The following is a 12,175-nucleotide window of genomic DNA, read 5'->3' as shown; positions in this document are numbered from 1 at the left end:
TGCTGTTCTGTGATGGCTCACTGAGCTGCCCAGAGCCGAGAGGGCAGGGCAGGGCTATGAGGACAGGCATCCGGCCCGAAGTTGGCTGTTGGAGGAAATGGCTGCTCTGGGGGAGAACCTTCCTGGGGAACAGAGAAGGCAGACAGGGAAGCTAGCTCAGCCTTCACACCCACGTTCCATGGCTACCAGGGTCTGCTCTCTCTTGAATTGCTCATGGCTTGACCAGGGAATAGCTTCTGGGCTCACTTTCTCAGGAAGGGTCTACAGAACTTAATACTTCACTTGTTGTTACCCAGTAAAGACCAACCAAATTTCCCGTGGCCAACTTGGAGAGGGCTGATGGTTTCTTTTCCCCACCTCTCTCCTGCTTACCCCATCGTGTAAGATATACAAAGGCCGGAAGAGACTCCGCTGCCTTGATATAAGAAAGAGGAAGTCAGAGACAAAAGGCCTACCTAAAGACCTACCAAGGTTAAAGTCTGTCTTATTTCAGGAGGGATCTCTTGGGTTGGCAAGAAAAATGATACAGGAGGAGCTCGGAAATTGGCAAAGAGAGTTGACACAAAGGTCTTCCTAGGAGAACTTTTGTGAGCTGATGTGTGGAGCTTCAGAAGCAGGCTGAAGCAGGCAGGAGGAACAGTGCGGCCATGAGGCCTCTTCTGCTGGCCTCAGGGTCTGTGAAAGAGGCTGATTCTAGGCCTCTGTGATTCCCCTGCTGGGTCAGGGGACAGGCACAATCAGCTGGGGCTGCATAAAAATATACTGCAAACTGGCGCCTTCACCAACAGAATTTATTTTCTCACAATTCTTTCTGGAAGCTGGAAATCTGAGACCAGCGTGTTAGCATGTCAGCTTCTGTGTCCTCACGTGTTAAGAAAAAAGGGGGAGGGGAGGAGACACAGTCTTAGCCTATTAGGTCTCACTTTTATGACCTCTTTTAGCCTCTTTTAACCTTAATCGTCTCTATCTCTAGATATGGTCATACTGGGGGCCAGGGCTTCATATGGGTAAACACGGTTCAGGCCACAGCAGTGACTAACCCCTGGCTGAGTTGACTCTCCAGGCTCTGGCTGTGTATTCCAGGAAGAATGCAGACCACGGGGGAACTGGAGCATATTAGTTAGGACCTTGGGGTATAGGTAAAGGATGACATCAGACACAAAAATGGCAGAGCAGCACCTAATGTGCAGAGTATGCAGACATCATTTGGATTAAAGATAATGAGGGCTCCTTAATGGTGGAAGGGCCTTAGATACTTACTGATACATCCAACAACATGAACAAATCTCAAAAATTATTGTTCTGAGTGCAAGAAGCCAGGCAAACTGGAGTACATCTGTTATGATTTCATTTATATAAAATCCTAGAAATGCAAACTAATGTACCATGACAGAAAGAAGCTCAGTAGTTGTTCAGAAATGAGGTGGAGGAAGGAATGGATTAAAGGGGTTCTTAGAAAATTTGGGGGGGCATGTAAATATTTACCATTTTGTGGTGATGATTTCACACGTAAACACACATATCAAACTTACCGAAGTTTATACTTTAAATATGTGCAGTTTTTGTACATTCATTGCACCTAAATGAGGTTGTTTTAAAGACATGAATGGTGTGACTCTATGTTGTGTGCAACCAGAGATATGAAAAATTGTACTATATATGTGTAATATGAATCAAAATGCATTCTGATGTCATATATACTTTAATTTTTAGAATAAATCTTAAATAATCAAATGCTGTACATAGCTTAGTCTTCAGCAACTTCTTTTTTTTATAAGCCCATCAATTTAAAAAGTAGTTGTATTTCTTTCCTTTTCATTGCTGTATATATAAAAAGTAATCATTCTACAATTTACATAGACCTCTCCTCTCTGGAGCAGATCTCCCAATAAACACATGCAAGAATGTCTCCAGGTGTACTCCTGGGTGGAATTTCTGGGTTTAGGGTATGCACATACTGAACCTAAGTATGGCAAATTATTTTCAAGGTTGTACCAATTTATAATCCCACCAGCATTGCAAACAGCCCCCATTGCTATAGATCCTCAGTAACTCTTGGTATTGGCAAGCTTCTTATTTGTATCTGTCTAGTGGGAGTAAATGGCAACTCCTTATGGTCTTAATTTGTTTCCCTGATTACTGGTAAGATTGAGCATCTTTCAATATGTTTCTTCTCCATTCATGTTCCCTCCCTGGAGAAATGAATATTCATATCTTATGCCCATTTGTTTATTGGGTTGTCTTTTTCATATTGATTTGTAGGAATTCTTTACTTACTCTGGATATTCATCTTTTGTTGGTTATATATGCTGCAAATACCTTCTCCCAGTTTGCAGCTAATCTTCTTAATCTTTAAACAGTGTCTCTTGAAGAGCACAGTTATTCTTTACCTTATGCAAATACAGAGTATTACAAACATCTGCTGATAAGTCTAATTATTATAAATTGAGCCAAATGTTAATTATTATAGAAATTTAACATAAGATAATTTGTGAGAGATTCTTTTCCTAACAGAAAGTTTATCTGCAATTAAGGCCATCATTTTCCAAATACTGATTTAAAATTTTTTGTAGCTCCATAATTATATTTTTAAGAAGTCTAATATTCATAGCAAAAACCTGAAATGGACTTACAAAGGAGTATTTTGAGTACTTAGTTGATATGCTGAATGAAGAGGATGTGTGTGTGTGTGTGTGTAATTTCTTAATCTTTAAAAATCATTTGATGAAATCACCTATTTCTTACATATAAGATGGTGAAAACAGATTGTACAGGCTAAGTTGTACATCATGTCATATGGTAGAGCTGTGAAATGTAGCACAGGAAAGTAGAGTAGAGCTTAGTAAATAGAATTCACAGTTGCTGCAGAGATTATGGATGAAAGATTCTGGATTATCTTGGAATCATTGTATTATAATGGTCACAGAGCTCTTTCCCTTGTTTTTTCCTGTTCAAAAAATTTTTTTTTTTAAAAAAATCTTAATCCTGGAAGAAAGTGTTGAAATGAAAATTTAAAAATCCTTTTCATCTCTTTCAGGCTTAATAATAGAAATAAAGGAAGAACCACTAACCAAGCAGAGGGAAGAACTAAAACCCTAAATGACCTCAGAACCCAGGAGATGAAACTTACTCCATGCATCTGCAAACCTGTCTTCACATTTCAAAGTTAATTGTGCAAGTACACAGTGAGCAGGGTCTGTCTCACTACATTTCATTTAAAAAATATTTTGCATGCTTTCCTTGCCTTCCTCTTTATAATGAGGCGAAACTATGAGAGATTTGACAGCCTTTAGGGCAGTACAGCATTGCTGTGACTGGGATCCAGGCTCCAGTCCCAGGTATGAAGCTTCTCTTGAGCCGCGTTAATGTCTGGGTTGAGTTCTAGAAGTTGCATTCCAAGAGGTTCATCAACATTCTCAGTTGTATCCAAAAAAAGAGTATTTGAGTGGCATGGAGTCACCCGGCCAGGGAGGCAAGCACTGTGCTGGCAGGAAGCTCTCCTGGCAGGCATTATACCAACTAGGAACAGGCGATGGCCATCCAATTGGCACAAGTGTGCCATCCAGACTTCAGCCAAGTAGACCAGGAGCCTAGAAGTCACTTCCTGGGAAGAAGAGCTGGAGTTCCAGAGTTTACTGGGAGAAATGCAGATTGAGGAGAGGTCTACAGACTCATCATTTTGTCCCTGCAGCCCCCTTCCCTGGCCCTCCAGATGGATGTCACCAAGACAACAGGGGCTCAACCACTTCCGGACCCTCAACAGGGCTCCCCACTCCTGTCTCCCTGGCAGTTCTCTGTCCCAATGTTAAGATCCAGTGTGGAAAAGCTGTGCTCTGCCTTGCCCTTTTAGAAAGAGGAAAGAAAAGAGCAAAAGAGGCAGAATGAGGTGGTGGGCACAAGCAGGTGAAATCAGGTGGGGACTTTGGTTTGGATCCAGCTGTGTCTTACTGACTATATGACCCTGGGCACTGGAACTTCCGAGCCTCCTTTCCTAACATATAAAATAGACTGGAGGTGAAAGTAGTAAAACCAGCCTCATAGTGCCACGTGGGTATTAAGGGAGAAGACTCTTGGTGGGGCAGGTAGAAAATCTTGTGACCAGTATCCTATCAGGAAGTCCTCAGGTATCTTGCCTGGCCTATTGAACTTGAGTCTACTGACTGGGGCTCCATACCATGTGATGGGTACCCCAAGCCCTGGCCAGACTTCCTCTGGACTTCCAACATCAGGTTTCCAGAGTCATGTTCCTCCCAGATGTCTGGACGCTCACCACTCTGCCTGGTAGCCACTCTGAGTGTCCACCTACATGGGCACGCAGCTGAGCTGTACACTGCACTATTGCCAGCACCTGTAACTGCACCAGGATCCCACAGCCTCCACCCTGTCCCAGGGCATTTGCATCTCCGTGCCCACTCTGTCCTGCCATGATGGGCAGCATGCCCCTGAAGCCAATCACATTCCCAGTGGAAAGAACTGGAAGGCAAAGGAGGCACACATCATCGGTGTGGCTTAGAGGGTGCAACTAGTCCTCAGATTTTGGGGGAAGGGATTAAAGATCTTTAAAATAGAATTTTCCGCAGCAAGGAAGATGTTCTAAACTCACGCGAGGCAACACAGTAGCCAGTAGTCTTGTGTGGCTATCAAACCCTTAAAATATGGCTAGTACAATTAAGGAACTGAGTTTTAATTTTATTCCATTTTATTTCATTTACATTTAAATGTGTAAATATCTACATGCAACTAGTGGCTGCCTTATTGGACAGCACCAAGAAAAGAGCTATGAATGATATAAACAAGGGTGTGAGGACCCTTGAGTGGAGCTGGTCAAGCAGAGGTGGTGCAGAAGCATCCCTGAGCGGGGCAGTTCCCTTTCACCTTTGACCCACTGGGCTCTCGTCTCTGGTGCTTTCCTCCAGCATCCAGTTTTCACACGCAGGACAGCAGCTGCCCAGCCTCACAGTGAGGGTGCAGGAGTTGGCCTGGTCACTGCGCCATTAGACTTGCTTAGCATCTCCCAGCCACAAAGGGTGACTTTGTTTGCATTTTTTTTTTCAATCAACTAATAAACAGGAAGCAGCGGTTCAGTTCAATCGTTGTCTGCCCAGGAGTGATGCGTATAGCCCTCTCCTGTGGCTGGTGTTTTTCAGAACAATGGAAATAAATCTGATGTAATGTAGCAGAACACGACAAGGGACGGTTTTCCCCTTAACAAATACTCATTTGAAATGGTGCCCAAACCCTGCACGAGGAGCGATCTATTTCCCACAACAGTGTTCCAGCAAAACCCATTACTAATTCCACAACTCAAATTAAAACTAACAGAGCTTGAAGGCTGGGGCTGACACTCTCTCTGCTGACAAGGAACAAGGAAGGGTGGGGGAAGGGGCCCGCGCACTCTCGTGTGTATGTGTTTAATTACACTGTTTAACACATGGAGAATAATCTAGCCACCCAAGTGGAGAAAATAAGGCACTTAACTGCTCTCTGGCGGAAAAAAAAACCCAGTGCAAATCACTTCCAGCTATGTGCCACCTCGGCACACCTCAGGGCTTTGGGGACAGAGAGGGAAGGAGTGAGGAAGAAGCTAGAAAAGGGAGGCAGGGGAGAATGTGGGGGAGAGGAATAGAGAGAGAGGGTGAGAGTCAGACAAAGCAAGGAAGAGTGGGGAGAGAAAGGAGAAGAGAAAACAGAGGAGAAATGGCAAGGAAAAGGGGAAAGCAGAGAGAGAGAAGCCAGAGAGAGTAAGAGACGGAGAGAGGGGACACATGACTAATCTTGGGAGAACTGTGGGAGACGGTGCTAAGGGAGGATGAGCACTAATTTTGGATTTTGAATATGGGACTTAACCCCCAGAAGGGTGCTGTCCCAGGCAGCTCCCTTGCACCTGAGTCATCTCAGAGCCTTTTCATGCCTTGGTGGCCTAAAAACTATGGGTGGGGGTTGTGACCCCCAGAAAGGCAGGTCTCAGAGGAAGACTCTGCTGGGCTCACTTTGCAGAAGGGGAAACTGAGGCTCAAGATCAATCAGGAGAATTGCAAAGCACTTGTAGGAGACTCCTGCTCTGCCCCAGCTTGCAGGCTGGAGATCTGGCCTGTAAGCAGGGCCCGGCCCTGTGCATCCTACTCTCTGCTCAATCGGGCCTGAGATGGGTGCAGGTAAGCAAGTGTTTTTCATCCTCTAAGATAATCTCTAATCCACCAGGGGCCACGGAAGTGGGAGACATGAAAGAGGCAGATTTAGAATGCTACAAAGCATCCCAGATCTGGAGCAGGTGCCAGAGAAGTGAGTGCTCAGAATGGAACTATCCACTGCCTGCCAGTGACTGGGTTCGGCCTCAGGGCTGGCTGCCAAGGAGATCAACAGCTTGGCACGAGAGCGCAGAACATAGAAGCTACTTCCCATGGTGCCAGGCCTGGAGCAGCCACATCCTCTCTCTCCCCACTGCCCTTGCATGGGGACCATGAGAGCTCAGAGACCTCAGCGTATGGGTTCCTCTCAGAAGTTCCCATGGGGCAGCAAAGAGAACAAGAACATTTGCCTAGCAGAAAGATCTGTGCAGCTCCACTAAAGTCTCTGAGCCTTGGGCTCCTTCCTCTGGCCCAGCTTCCCCCATTGGGAACACTAAGAAGGTTGGATTTCCTTTTCTAGGTGTTTTTCAACCCTAATGTTCTGTGCTTCTGGAGTTGAGAATATGGGTTCTTCTAAGGCCTAAGTGATATTGTTGGGAAGATGATAAAACAAGAACCCACAGAATGTTTTTATTCTTTGCCATTAAATTTAGGCTCATCGTGTGGCAACATGAAAAAAAAAACACATTTTGCATAAAACTATTCTCCTCTTTCCCCTCTAGACATCTTTGATATGTGTCATTCAACTGAGAAAGAGGCCTAGAACATTCTTGAGTAGACAGTCAACTGTGTTCTACAAACAAAGTAGATAGAGCATTCTCCCTGGGTTCTGCAATTATATGCCTCTCAAAGACACTGTGAAATATTTGATATTTTCCTAGGTTTCTAGGCATGGTGAAGGAATGTTCTGTTCACTTACTGAGTCAATTGGGGCACTTAGGAGGATGGGGCCCATTTGTCAACCTCAAATGCTGGGTCTTAAGAGCTTCTGTTTTGGACCAGTGCTCCCTAGGCTCCCCACCTGATCTATTCCAAAAGGCATGAACCAGAGAGGACTGGGTTAGGCGTCTTTTCCCCTCCCTGCCCCTTCCAAAGGCTTTTTGGAAGTTGAGGCCACAATTAGATTATCCATTTATTCTTGAAGAATTTCCTCTTGGCCTATCTTCTTACTCTTTCATTGAAGTGAGACAGAGAAAGGAAATAGATGAGGCAGATAAAGGCAGAGGGAGCAGGAAGGTGGGGCAGGGAGACCCAGAGAGGAGCCAAGAGAGAAAGGAAGGGCCAGTCAGTGGGGAGAGGGACAGTAAGGAAGGCCAAGATGAAATGAAGGGCAAAGACACAACAAGGCAGCCATTCACGTGTAGCCCGGGTGTCCCTGGCCCACTGTCATTGTGCCTCATCCATCCTATGTGAATACTGAAGGACAGCAGGAAAAGAGACTTGCACCTGCTTGCTGTACCCCTGGGAGGAGCCCTTGAGACTCCACCCCTCCACCGGGAGCGCTGCCTACAACAAGCAGGGAGGAAAGGCGGCTGAGCTGGCAGGTGGACCTCTGGCCTGGTTACCTCAGGCACACCAGCCTGGGCCTGGTCATTCTGGGCATCTCAGGCTGTTGGCAGCCACAGAGGTCATGGGCAGAGCTGGGAGTGGGAGCCTGGCTCTGCCAATGCCCCCCCCCCAGCCATGGGGCAGGGGTGGGAGAAACACCAAAGCAGCATCAGCAGCCAGGCACCTTGGCCAAGGGAGCCATCTCTGTCCCAACCAGGAGCTCAAGGTCACCCTGTGGTGGTTCTCAGGAGGGCCCAGGTGCCTTTGTTTTGTTTTGTTTTTGTTTTTCTGTGGCGCTGGGCATGGAACCAAGGGTCTCAATGTTCTGAGATGGGTGGGGGTGGGGGGGAATGGTTTGATAAAAACAAAGCTTCCATCCAAGCAGATGGAGTCACACCTCTGGGGTCAGGGACAGGGGTGTGTGGACCAGTGAGAGGGAAAAAAGTGAAAGCTTTCTGATTAAACATGACAAGGAGCAGTGCGGAAGAAACAAGCGTTTGTGGGTGCGAGAGAGGAGCAAAGAAAAGCTGCTGGGAGGGCAGAACCTCTGAGGGGCCCCGTGTTCCTCCTTCATCTGTTCCCACCCCTTAGAACTCCGAGGTGGGGGTGGGGGTGGGGGCCGGAGCGTTTGCAGGAGGGGCTTCAGGCAAGAAGGAAAGAGAGGGGAACAGACAGAACCAGCTTGTGGGGAGGTCGAAGGGGAGGTGAGGGAAGGACAGGTCCGCGAGGGTGGACAGGCCTGGGAGCCTCTACCTGAGAAGGGCCCTCCTGCTGCCTGGACAGCCTTCTAGTACAGATGTGGCTGACAGGGAGCCGTGGGCAAGGCCTGTGTCCCTTTGGAGAAAGCAACCTGGCTGAGGGAATAGACTCGGTTCACAGACAGGTGAGACAGAGAGAGCAGAGCTGGGTCAAGATGGACCGAGTTGATGGAATGGGCCAGCCTGCCCACCAGAGTCCTGGGAACCAGCTTGTTCAGAAAGTCTCTGCCCTGAACTTCTCCCCCAGGTAATGCCACAAAAGTCCTAGTGGAGCTTAACACTGGCAGCAAGCTGGTGAAGGCTTGCTGGGGAAAGCCAGTGTTTGAACGGAGATCAGGAGCACGCTTCCTATGGCTTGGGACCTCATTGCTTCTCCCACCCCAGGCCCTTGATAGTCCACTGGATCCAGGTGTGGCCATTGAAGGCAGGTGAGGTGACTCTGAGGGAGAGGATGCCCCTCATGTTTCTGGTCTTCAGGTGTGCTGGGGTCCGCTTGTTCTCTGTGTGTAAGGAGAGGTCCTGGTCAGGCTGATCTTCAGGACTGGCAGGTGGGCCTGGCAGGGCTGACCTAATAGGATCAGAGGACAGACTGCTGCCCAAGGGACCATTCTTTCAGAGGAAAAGCAAACAAGGGTCTTGACCACTCGTGGTTTTAAAGCCTCTTGGGCTTATTTGGTGGAGTAAGGATGTTAGCTCCAGAACCCTGGCTCTCTCCTAGCCCAAGTATCCTGAGCATGGGTTATATGCAAATACTATGCTTGCACAATCCTTGAACATCCTCAGATTTTGGTATCCACAGGAGGTCTTGGAACCTGTCCCCCAATGGATACTGAGAAGACTACACTGTGTAGTGCAGTATCCTGTGGATACCAAAATCTGAGGATGTTCAAGGACTGTCAAGCATAGTATTTGCATATAACCTATGCTCATTCTTCTGTATGCTTTCAAACATCTCTAGATTATTTATAACACCTAACACAATATGAATTCAGTGCAGACAGTTGTTATATTGTATTGTTTAGGGAATAATGACAAGAAGCTTGTTCTGTTCAGCACAAATTTTTTTTCCCAATCTTTTTGAGCTGCAGTTGGTCAAATGCACAGATGCAGAAACCACAGATAAGGAGACCCTATTGTCTCGAGGGTGGTAGAAAAACAACACTCCCCTCTTGATTCTGCTCTGGTGTTTTTTGTATGGTCTTGGGCTTCCTTACCACCTATCAGTGGCAGGCTCCACCATGAAGTTTGATAGCATGAGAATGTACTCTGTCGGACTTCCAAACATTGAGGAGAAACGGGATGGAGCAGCTGACTTCAGATGACCCTTCACAGTTCTCTTTATGGAGAAAGAGGTGACCCCAGGAAACACTAGTTCTTGGCCCAGGGTTCAGAAAATAATAACCATGGTAATTTGATCTTCATTGAGCGTATCTCCAGTGCTATCTCAGGTTCTTCTAGCCTCACCTGTCTCCAGGTCTCGAAGTTTCCTTTTCTACTCTAGCCAAGGACATGGCTCTGCTGGTTATTTCTGCCTCAGCCTCAAGGACTAGAAGATCTGAGTTTTCAGAGGCTGCCAAGGGAGCAAAATGACACAAGCCAGGAAAGCAAGAGAGAAAACTCCTCTGAACCAGACGAGGGAGGAGACAAGGAGCCAGTATATCATCTCCTCTCCACCTTCTCTCTATTCTAAGCCAAAATGTTTATGAAAAGCTAGCCCAGAGATGGCCTGCTTTGCCAAGTGACCTCCATGCCTCTTGGTGAAGACAGGTTGGGTGGGTGGCCTGCATTGCTTCCCATGATTCTCTGCTTATTTCCCATTTCCCTCACTCCCATTGCCCAAGTATCACAGCTCCAGGGAAGTGAGTGCATGTTGCTGATGCTTCACCTCGGGCTTTGCTTCACAGAGAACCAGTCTAAAGAAATATCATTAGTGATAACTAACATTTCTTGGGTACTTACCATGAGCCAGATACAGCTAAGTACTTTTCATATCCAACCCCATCTAACTTTTTCAATGGTATGAGGTGGATACTATGGCTACCACAGTTTAGCGATGAGAAAACTGAGACCCAGAGTCCCTCAGCTCACATGTAGTAGGGTAGCAGGCACAATACATGACACAGAATATGCCCTCAGTCCCGGGAGTCGGGTCATTAGTGAATGCCTTTCTTGATAGCACCTCTTCTTCTAAGGTGTTCTTCCAAATGGGCCATTGAACACTATCAGCTAATGGGACAAATTGAGGTATGAGAGAACTTTAGTTCTGTCATTTGTGTCTGGTAGATGCTTTGTCCATCTATAATTTGAGAACCATGAGCTCATGCTACATGTAACTCATGCCTATTAGAAATTGTTAGGTTATTATATTCTCATCAGTGAATGAACAAACAAGTAAACCTTCCTACAGCTACCATGCACCCCTCCACCACCAAAAAAAAAAAAAAATGCCCCCTGTGGTGGAGCAATTCAAGAAGATGTGCAGGTCAGAGATCCATTTAATGTCTCTTAGGGATGAACAAAGTTTTTCTTGTGACCCAGGACAAACAGGGCAGTCAGTGACTAGGGTGACTGAAGTTGGAAAACATTTGCATTTGAGCTTAAGTTAAGCAGCTGGACTATCTCCCTGAGAACAGCATCACATTTCAAAAATGATCCGACTCCAGCAGCCACAGGGACCAATCTGTGACTGACATAGCTGTCGGGGGAAGGGAAGCATCTGACTCTCTGAAACTGCAGTGATCTGTCTTTTGTGATTAGTCCAGACTTTGCCACTTTGTTCATGTAACCATTCTGCTACATCTTTAGAAAACAGAAGGCCTGGGCCCCCTTTCTCCTTTTAGCAAATTTTTGTTAAAGCACTTACACAGGTCAGAAATGATACATAGGGGAACACAGGGGCACAATTCTCTCATGGTCCATGATGCACTCAAGGCTTTGACTTTGAGCAGAAGGCAAAGATGGCTCAGTGACTGTGAGGTCCTCTCTCTGCAGTAACTGGGCACAATCTCTATACGCTTCTCCTAGAAAGTGAACTCGTCCTTTGCCCTCATTCTTAAAGCATCTTCTAGGACCACTTTGATCACACATAGCTGGTCTTCCAAGTTACTGAATCACATTTCTAGGAGACTCTAATTCTAGAAGACTCTTCCTGGTTCAGAGCCCCAAAAGATCTCCATTCACACCTTACCTGTGTCCTTCACAGGTGCGTCTGGTGGAGCAGCATCCACCGCAGTATTCCTGCAGGAAACCCAGCTGGGACCCAGACCCACAGCCTCAGCAGGAGCAGTTCTGTGTGATGTAAGGTGGCAGTGGTGACTGCGGAGAAGCCTTCAGAGAAGCTGTGGGCCAACTGGCAGTCCTGGCATCTGCTTGTTTCTTTCCCTGGGCTCTTCCTTATATGGGCACGCCAGGTGCTGCCGCTCCACCTTAGTTAAACAGTGACTTCTGTGTCCAGGCCCTGGCACTGGAGAGAGAGACGGCCAATAATGGGTTCTAACAGCAAGTTCTCCCATGTCCTCTACCCAGCCCTCTCCCCACCTGACCCCACCTCACTTCTGGATGCTTCCAGATACCCACTTCTTGACTGCCTTGATTGTAGTTTCCATTGTTTCCAGATATTTCTTCATCTTCATCTCTATTCTGCTTCAGGAAATTGGTGTTTTTATAAAGCCCTTCTAGGAGACGGGAGAAAGTGCCAGGAAAAGACTCCAGGAAGTAACTCTCCTTCATGCCACATTCTAG

At 46.7% G+C, this 12,175-nt stretch overlaps 1 protein-coding gene across 1 annotated transcript in view; it reads right to left on the bottom strand.

Moving 5' to 3' along the window:
- Nucleotides 1-11,810, bottom strand: part of Capn13 (calpain 13) — a 70,304-nt gene extending 58,494 nt beyond the window's left edge. The window contains exon 1 of the mRNA XM_040271542.2: nucleotides 11,622-11,810. The gene's annotated coding sequence lies outside the window, so the exon portion shown is untranslated. The remainder of the gene's footprint in view (nucleotides 1-11,621) is intronic.
- Nucleotides 11,811-12,175: the final 365 nt, after the last annotated feature.

This window comes from Ictidomys tridecemlineatus, chromosome 12 (genome assembly GCF_052094955.1).
Source record: "Ictidomys tridecemlineatus isolate mIctTri1 chromosome 12, mIctTri1.hap1, whole genome shotgun sequence".
Classification (NCBI taxonomy): domain Eukaryota; kingdom Metazoa; phylum Chordata; class Mammalia; order Rodentia; family Sciuridae; genus Ictidomys; species Ictidomys tridecemlineatus.
Note: the sequence above shows the minus strand (reverse complement) of the source record. Positions and strands in the feature narration are given on the sequence as shown.